The sequence below is a fragment of the Nicotiana attenuata genome, unplaced genomic scaffold (assembly GCF_001879085.1).
Source record: "Nicotiana attenuata strain UT unplaced genomic scaffold, NIATTr2, whole genome shotgun sequence".
NCBI lineage: Eukaryota > Viridiplantae > Streptophyta > Magnoliopsida > Solanales > Solanaceae > Nicotiana > Nicotiana attenuata.
Window position 1 is genome coordinate 83,285 of NW_017673489.1, and position 7,640 is coordinate 90,924.

Genomic DNA, 7,640 nt, shown 5'->3' on the forward strand with positions numbered 1-7,640 from the left:
TCATCAGACTAGGTCTTCTATCTTAGGAGAAAAAATTCATCAGACTAAGACGTTGATATCCTAGGAGAAAATTCATCAGACTAGGTTTTCTATCTTAGGAGAAAAATTCATCAGACTAAGACGTTTATATCCTAGGAGAAAATTCATCAGACTAGGTTTTCTATCTTAGGAGAACAAGTCAACAGACTAAGATTTTGATCCTAGGAGAAAGTTCATCAGACTAGGTTTTCTATCTTAGGAGAACAATTCATCAGACTAAGACGTTTTATCCTAGGAGAAGATTCATCAGACTAGGTCTTCTATCTTAGGAGAAAAATTCATCAGACTAAGACGTTGATATCCTAGGAGAAAATTCATCAGCCTAGGTTTTCTATCTTAGGAGAAAAATTCATCAGACTAAGACGTTTATATCCTAGGAGAAAATTCATCAGACTAGGTTTTCTATCTTAGGAGAACAATTCATCAGACTAAGATTTTGATCCTAGGAGAAAGTTCATCAGACTAGGTTTTCTATCTTACGAGAAAAATTCATCAGATTAAGACGTTTTATCCTAGGAGAAGAATCATCAGACTAGGTCTTCTATCTTAGGAGAAAAATTCATCAGACTAAGACGTTGATATCCTAGGAGGAAAAAGATGTGAAAAGCAATGGCAGCATTTTATGCATGCTAACAAGACAGGCAAGGGTGAAGATTTGAGAAACTTCCCTTTTGTCGGCTCTCCTCTTCTTCCTTTTCTTTTCTTTTTCTTTTCTTTTCTTTTTTTTTTGAACCAACTTTCTTGCACTGCTTTGTTCTTGTTCCAAACAAAGAAAACTTGTGAGTTTAAAATGTGGTGGTTAGTTTGTGGCCTTGAACTTTGAAGGCGGCTGGTTCCGCATTTGCCAAGATGACTGATTTCCACCCGAAGACCTTGCTTGTTCCCGATATCCTCTACTTGTTGCAGTGCATGAACTGGCATTCCCCCAACCCTTATGTCTCATATGAATCCCAAAGCACGTTTATTGCTCCTACTTCGTGTACATGGTGTTCTTTCTTGATTTAACCACTAGCCTCGGCCTTGAAGTTTATTGTTCTTTCACTCGCCTTGATAACTGATTCTCACTTGGAGACCTTGCTAACCACTTTCTTTGTTACCCTTAACGTAGAAAATACCTCTGATCTGGTCACCAAGCACCCTCCATCTGATATGTACCAAACCTTTCGTGTTTTACCGAACATACCTTTGATCCGTTCACCCCAAACCCTTCATTTGTTGCGTTGTTCATGAATAGACAAATACCAAGCCCTTGCATTTCACAAGGATCCCAAAGCATGTAGATTGTTGCCAACTCAGTGTGCCTGCTGTTTTTTCATGACTTATGACGATTTGATATGCTGGCTAGATCCCGTTTTGTTCAATTGGAAAGCTGGTGGCAGATTTTGAAGTCATTTCTCACTTGTTATGACCAAACAGACTCAGGGAGAGGGCGAAAACAAGAAAAAAGGAACAGAGTAAAGGATAATGGAAAGAGATGATTCCTAACAAGAAAACTACAAAGTAGAAACCTACCGGATGTGGATACCGACTCTGATGACCTTGACATGCACCTGCAGCCTATTCTGTTAAGCAAATCTGATGTTCAGCTTTTGTTGTACCTTTTCGCCGTGAAACTGGGCTTCAATGCTCCACTCATCCAATCTGATTCACAATCCTTATTCAACTTGTAGTGCCCGAAGGGTTTTCACCATCAAGCCTCTCTCATTTTGGTCTTTCTCTCACTTCACTATCGCCTTATGGTGCCTGTGAAGGTTTTCACCAATAAGACTCTCTCATTTTGTTTTCTCTCAGCTTAGACCGGAGTGTTGTCCCTGATATGATTCACCTCTACTCGCTTGACTCCGCATCTCTTGAAGATTAATCAGAAAGTCTTTCTTTGGACCGTAATGCAGGCTTTTGGACAGGGTTAGGAAGAAAGGGTATCAAAGGCTCAAAACAATTCAACATGGGCTCAAAATTACAACTTTTGGAATCAGATTTCTCACAACAACCACAACTTCTGCCCCAGTTTCTTTCTTGGGGACTTTTGGATTTTTATTTGGTGTGACTGAACCTCGGAGAGAGGCTGCCTACGTATCCTTTCGGAATCAAGTCAAACGTAGTTCATGTCATAAAATTACTTCGTTGTTGCGATCTTTCCCTTTCCACTTTTCCTTTTCTTTCTTTTCATTTCTTTTCTTTTCTTCTTTTTTCTTTTCTCTTTTTTGTCTTTTTTTTCCTTTTTCCTTTTCTTTTTTTTTCTTTTCTTTTTTTTCCTTTTCTTTTCTTTTTTCTTTTTTTCTTTTCTTTTCTTTTCTTTTCTTTTCCTTTTCTTTTGGACTGTGTTTTCTTGTTTCTTCGCTGATTTTCCTTGCTCGGGCTCTCCGAGTTGTTATTGATTCCGAAAGAAGGGTACGAAAGAAAATAAATGAGGCTCAAAAGGGGTAACAAAGGATAAAGTGTTTGGATAGCAGAACAAAATGCCTTCGTCATTTCAATCTGAAAAATATGCCAAATACAATAAAGAAATCATACATATTATCGCTTGACGGCATCAGAGTTGATGGCCATTTCTACACATTCGCCTTCTTCATTTGTTAAACACAAAGCATCATTGGACAACACTCTCACTTTCATTACCACGAACGGCCCCTGTCAATTTGGGCGAACTTGTCGTTAACTTCAACCTGATGCAGCATGATGCATTAATACAGGGTTCCTTTATGTTCTATTTGCCCCAGTTTCACACAATTCGGGCTTGAAGTGATCTCAAAATGCCCTTACTTATTTTCTTCAAACGTCCCTACATCTTCAACATTGTTTCATTGCTTCATTACTAAACTGACTTTTAAAACCAGACTGAGAATTATGCGTGCATGTCATGTCACCAGAACCAGCATGAAAAGAATTGTAAAAGGAGAAGAAAACTAAACAAAATGACTAGAAATGGCAGGAAACAGGAGATTGCATTAGACTAACGGTGAAAGGGTTTAAACAACGAAACAAGCAAACTAGACTAGAGTTACGACCCTTGAACAAACCTAAACAGCACTACACAAGCTACTACGACGAGACAAACAAGACAAAGTGAAAGGATAGAAGGGTTTGAGTCACAAGACAATATCCGGATTACAACCCTGAAATAACCCGGACAATAGAAATGACAACAAAATAAACCACCAAAACTCCAAGAGATGGAGTGTCTTCCCAATTACCAAGCACGGCGTCTTAGCCACTGAATTTCACACCAAGATTGCTGGAATTTTCACAAGTCTTCATCACGTTGTTCTGAGCAAACTGCTTCTGGGTTTCTTCTGCCGGCTCATTCTCACGATCAATCATACACACCATATGCATCTCATTGTGCACAGGAGATGGATCTTGGCCAGTGTTTGTTGCATCTAGATTTTGCACGACGATGTCGCCTGCATCAATAAGCTTTTGAATTGCATTCTTCAGATTCCAACATTTCTCTATGTCGTGCCCCAGGGCACCTGAGCAGTATGTGCACCGTTGAGAAGGATCGAACTTCTTTGGAGAAGGGTTCGGCGCTTTTATCTGAATCGGCTTCAACATGTCCAGTGTCCTTAACCGCTGAAACAGACTGGCGTATGATTCTCCCAACGGAGTGAAGGTTTTCTTCTTCTGTAACCTCTCATTCTTAAATGATGGATTGGCCCGAAAACCTGATCCGGGGTGTTTTTGGGAAGCTCGCGGGGGTAGATGGGCATTATTTTGAGTTGGGTACTATGATGTGCGACTTTGGGATTTCTGTGGGGAGAAGTAGCATCGGGGAAGGTCATCTAATGCATAAGGATAACAACGGGGACGATGTCGAGGCTGGAAGTGTTGATCAGGAAAACCTATCGGATCGTCTTTTCCGTTCCTCTTTCTTCCAACCAAGCTTACTGGTACGTTCTGAATGGCTTCCGAACAACTCACGATTTTGCCTGACTTGATTCCTTCTTCCACTAGCTCCCCCATTTTTAACACATCATTGAAAGGCTTTCCCAGGGCCGGGATCAAATGACTGTAGTAGGTGGGTCCCTGGGCCTGTAGAAAAAGCTTAACCATTTCTTCTTCGCTGATCGGGGGGACTGACTCGAGCAGCTTGCTCCCTCCATCTGAGCCCAAACTCATTAAAGCTTTCCTCCGGCCTCTTTTCCATCTTAGATAGCGAGGAGCGGTCTGAGGTAACCCTCGATTTGCATTGAAAGTATCGGACAAAGTCTTGAGCCATGTCACCCAGTGTAAGCCACTCATCGACATTTTGACGACCATGCCAGTCCAAAGCTGCCCCAGTTAGGCTTTTAATGAAATATGCCATCATCACGTCATCTTTCTCTCCAACAATCCTCATTTCGTTGCAATAGACCCTCAGGTGGGCTACCGGGTCTCTACGCCCATCATACAAGTTAAAGTTTGGTACTTTGAATCCTGCGGGCAGGCGGGTGTCATGTGGCACCATCAGTTCTTTGCAAGTCATGCTACCCTAGCCTCCCACTCTTCGCTTGTCCCTTAAGGACTGTTCTGTGCTTTTCAACTTCCTGGGTACCTCATCTCGCCCTTCTCTTTCCGTAACCCTTGCATTTCTAGCATGAAACTGCTCATCCCGGAAGCTTTTCTTGTACGAATCGAGGACCTTGCGGACAACCTCTGGGGGGTGATATTGGGCATTACGAGCTTTGAATGGGTGTTCATTATTTGGGGTAATAGATATGACAAGAGGGCAATTTTGGGGAGAAGTGACTGAAGGATGAGCGATGGAGCTACTAGGGTAGTTGGGACGAGTGTGATAAGCGGGTGTATCTGGAGAATATGGAGGATCATCTGGTATTGTGTTGGGAGTTCGGGTAAGGGTAACGTCCGGGAAAATTGGTGGTGGCGGGGGTGGCGCCTTTCCAGTCATCCAGGCTTGATACATGTCTGTCATGTGTTGTCTCAGCATCCGCACCTCTTCAACCAACCCATTATCCCGTTCAACCAACTGTTGTCGAGCACCAGTATCAACCAACTCGGTTCTCTTGTTGTTTCCCATTGCCTTTTGTCCTTGTGTTGTAAAGAAGAGTTACCACTTTCAAACCACAAACCAACCACCTTTCTGGAATGACATGACAAAATGAAACCATCACGTTAGCGTTAGGGCATTTAACATATTGGTACCCGCACATTTGGGGAGTGGATGCACCTAGGTAGTTAACAGTTCCTATTATGCTTTTGATCGGTCGCATGCGTCATCCCGGCCTTTTTATTTTCCTTTATTTGCCATGCCTTTCCTCTCATTCTTTTGCTTTTTTCTCTTATTTTTCCCTCTTTCCTTCTTTTCCTTTTGCCTTGGTTTTTCCTTGTTCCTATTCGCTCCTGTCCTCAAAATTATTTTTCCGCTCTTTTCTTTCCTTTGCTCCCTTTTTATTTTCTCTTGTCTGCTTTTGTTTGGTTCCTTATTTTCTTCTTTCTTTCTTTTTCCCTCTTTTGTTTTTCACCTCTTTCTTTTCTTGTTTTTCCTTTTTTCATTTAGTTACGATCGAATCATATGGAGATTGCCTACGTATCACGACCACGCGTGAATCAGACCGAGCGTAGTTCTTGAAGAGTAAATGTAAAGTAGAAGCAAAATATTTTTGGGGTTTTCAATTTTATTGATAGCAAATACGTCTATTACAAAGACTCAAAACTGACAAATTAAACAACTGACAGACTCTAATGCAGAAAAGAACTACAGACTCCACCATCCCTATTCCATTTTGAAAGTACAGACTCAATCAAGTAACTGACTTTTAACGAAAAGGAAATACAGACTTCAGTAGAAAAGGAAATACAGACTCAAATGACCAACTCTAGTAGAAAAGGAAATACAGACTCAAAAGACAAACTCTGGTAGAAAAGGAAATACAGACTCAAAAGACAATCATGAATACATTAAAGCTCCTGGTGCCCGCGAGACATCGTTCGGTCTCGCCGCGGGCCTATATGCAAGTTCCCCTTATTTAAATCGTGCTCATCCTACACATTTATTAAGGTGATTTAATCACTTATTTTGACCTAAAAGGAAAAAAAACTGACACTATTTTTTTTCGAATTTCCAATTTTAAAACAAACGGCCTTTAAACAGCCTTCCGGCGCCCTTTTTGGGGACATTCGGCTTATTTTAAACAAGAATGGCGGCACCCGACTTAGTCATGACGAAATTAAAAAATTTGGCATTTTTGGCTATTTTTGAAAAGGGGAGGTTGGACCCGATGAGGGTTGCCTACGTATCTCACATCCGGTGAGAATCAAACCTGCGTAGTTCGGGCAAATAAAACTAACTATTTTCGAAAACTAAACTCTTTTTGCTTTTCTTCTTTTTTTTTTTTTTGCAAATACGCTATTTCTGAAAGCAAGACCTTCTTTTTTGTTATTTTCCTTTTTCAGTGGAAAATAAACAAACTAATTTGAAAATAAAACTCTTTTTGTTTTTCTTTTCCATTGGCAAACAAAACAAACTAAAAAAACTTTTCTTCTTTTTTCTTTCATTTTCTCAAAAATCCGGCAGCATTTCGGCACTACCTGCACATTGGTTTTTCTAATATGGGTAATTAACTCTCCACACTGCTATGTTCTCATTTTCTCTTTTTGTTCTTCCAATTTTTTCCAGATATTCAAAGCCGGTAAGCATGCGAGTCCAAAACAGATAAATGCACAAGTAGGATGCATCAGGACGGTCCATTATTCCGGGTACACCTGTCCTAGACGGACCCAACCCCTGTGTTGAGTCCCCTAAGTCAAAATGCACGTGATGCAAATAAGCGTTCCTACTACGGATCCGGCATGAGGTCAAGTTATTCTAGGTTCAAAACCTGGGTATAGGTTCTAGACTGTGTACCCGAGCGGACAACTCGAGTCGAGGAGGGGGCTACTTACCGGGGACTCGTTCGGCTTAGTAACTTGTCCGGCCTCTTTCTTATTTCAAGGTATGACACTAACAGAATAGGGAGTCTCCACCAGTGAGCACATCCCCGGAGGTGAGAAGAGAAGGGTTTCGGCACAGTTTATATATACAGTTCAAATAATATTAAAGCGGTAAAGCATTTAGCACATTAGGCAGGAAACATGTAGGAAAATCAAATAAAGCCAAACATAACAATTATTCTAAGCTCGAATTCTTAAACCCTGAACCGAAGTTCTGGGTTTGTGTCCCTAGCAGAGTCGCCAGAGCTGTCACACCTCCTTTTTCTTACTACACCGCAGGGGCGTAAAGGAGTTTTTCCACTTAAAGGACAATCGGAACGGGATTTATTATTAAGATCTCAGAGTCGCCACTTGGGAGATTAATGGTGTCCCAAGTCACCGGTTGAATCCCGAACCGAGGAAATTATGACTCTGTTAACAGTCTGCGAACCAGAAATCCGAGTAAGGAATTCTGTTAACCCGGGAGAAGGTGTTAGGCATTCCCGGGTTCCGTGGTTCTAGCACGGTCGCTCAACTGTCATATTCGGCTTATTTATCTGATTTTACAACATGCTTTAATCTATGCTTTTTAACCGCTTTTATTATTATTATTATTATTTTAAAGAGAATTGCAACGTTGTGAAAACATGTCTCGAACCGCGTCACATAAATGCACCCGCGATTTTTGACAC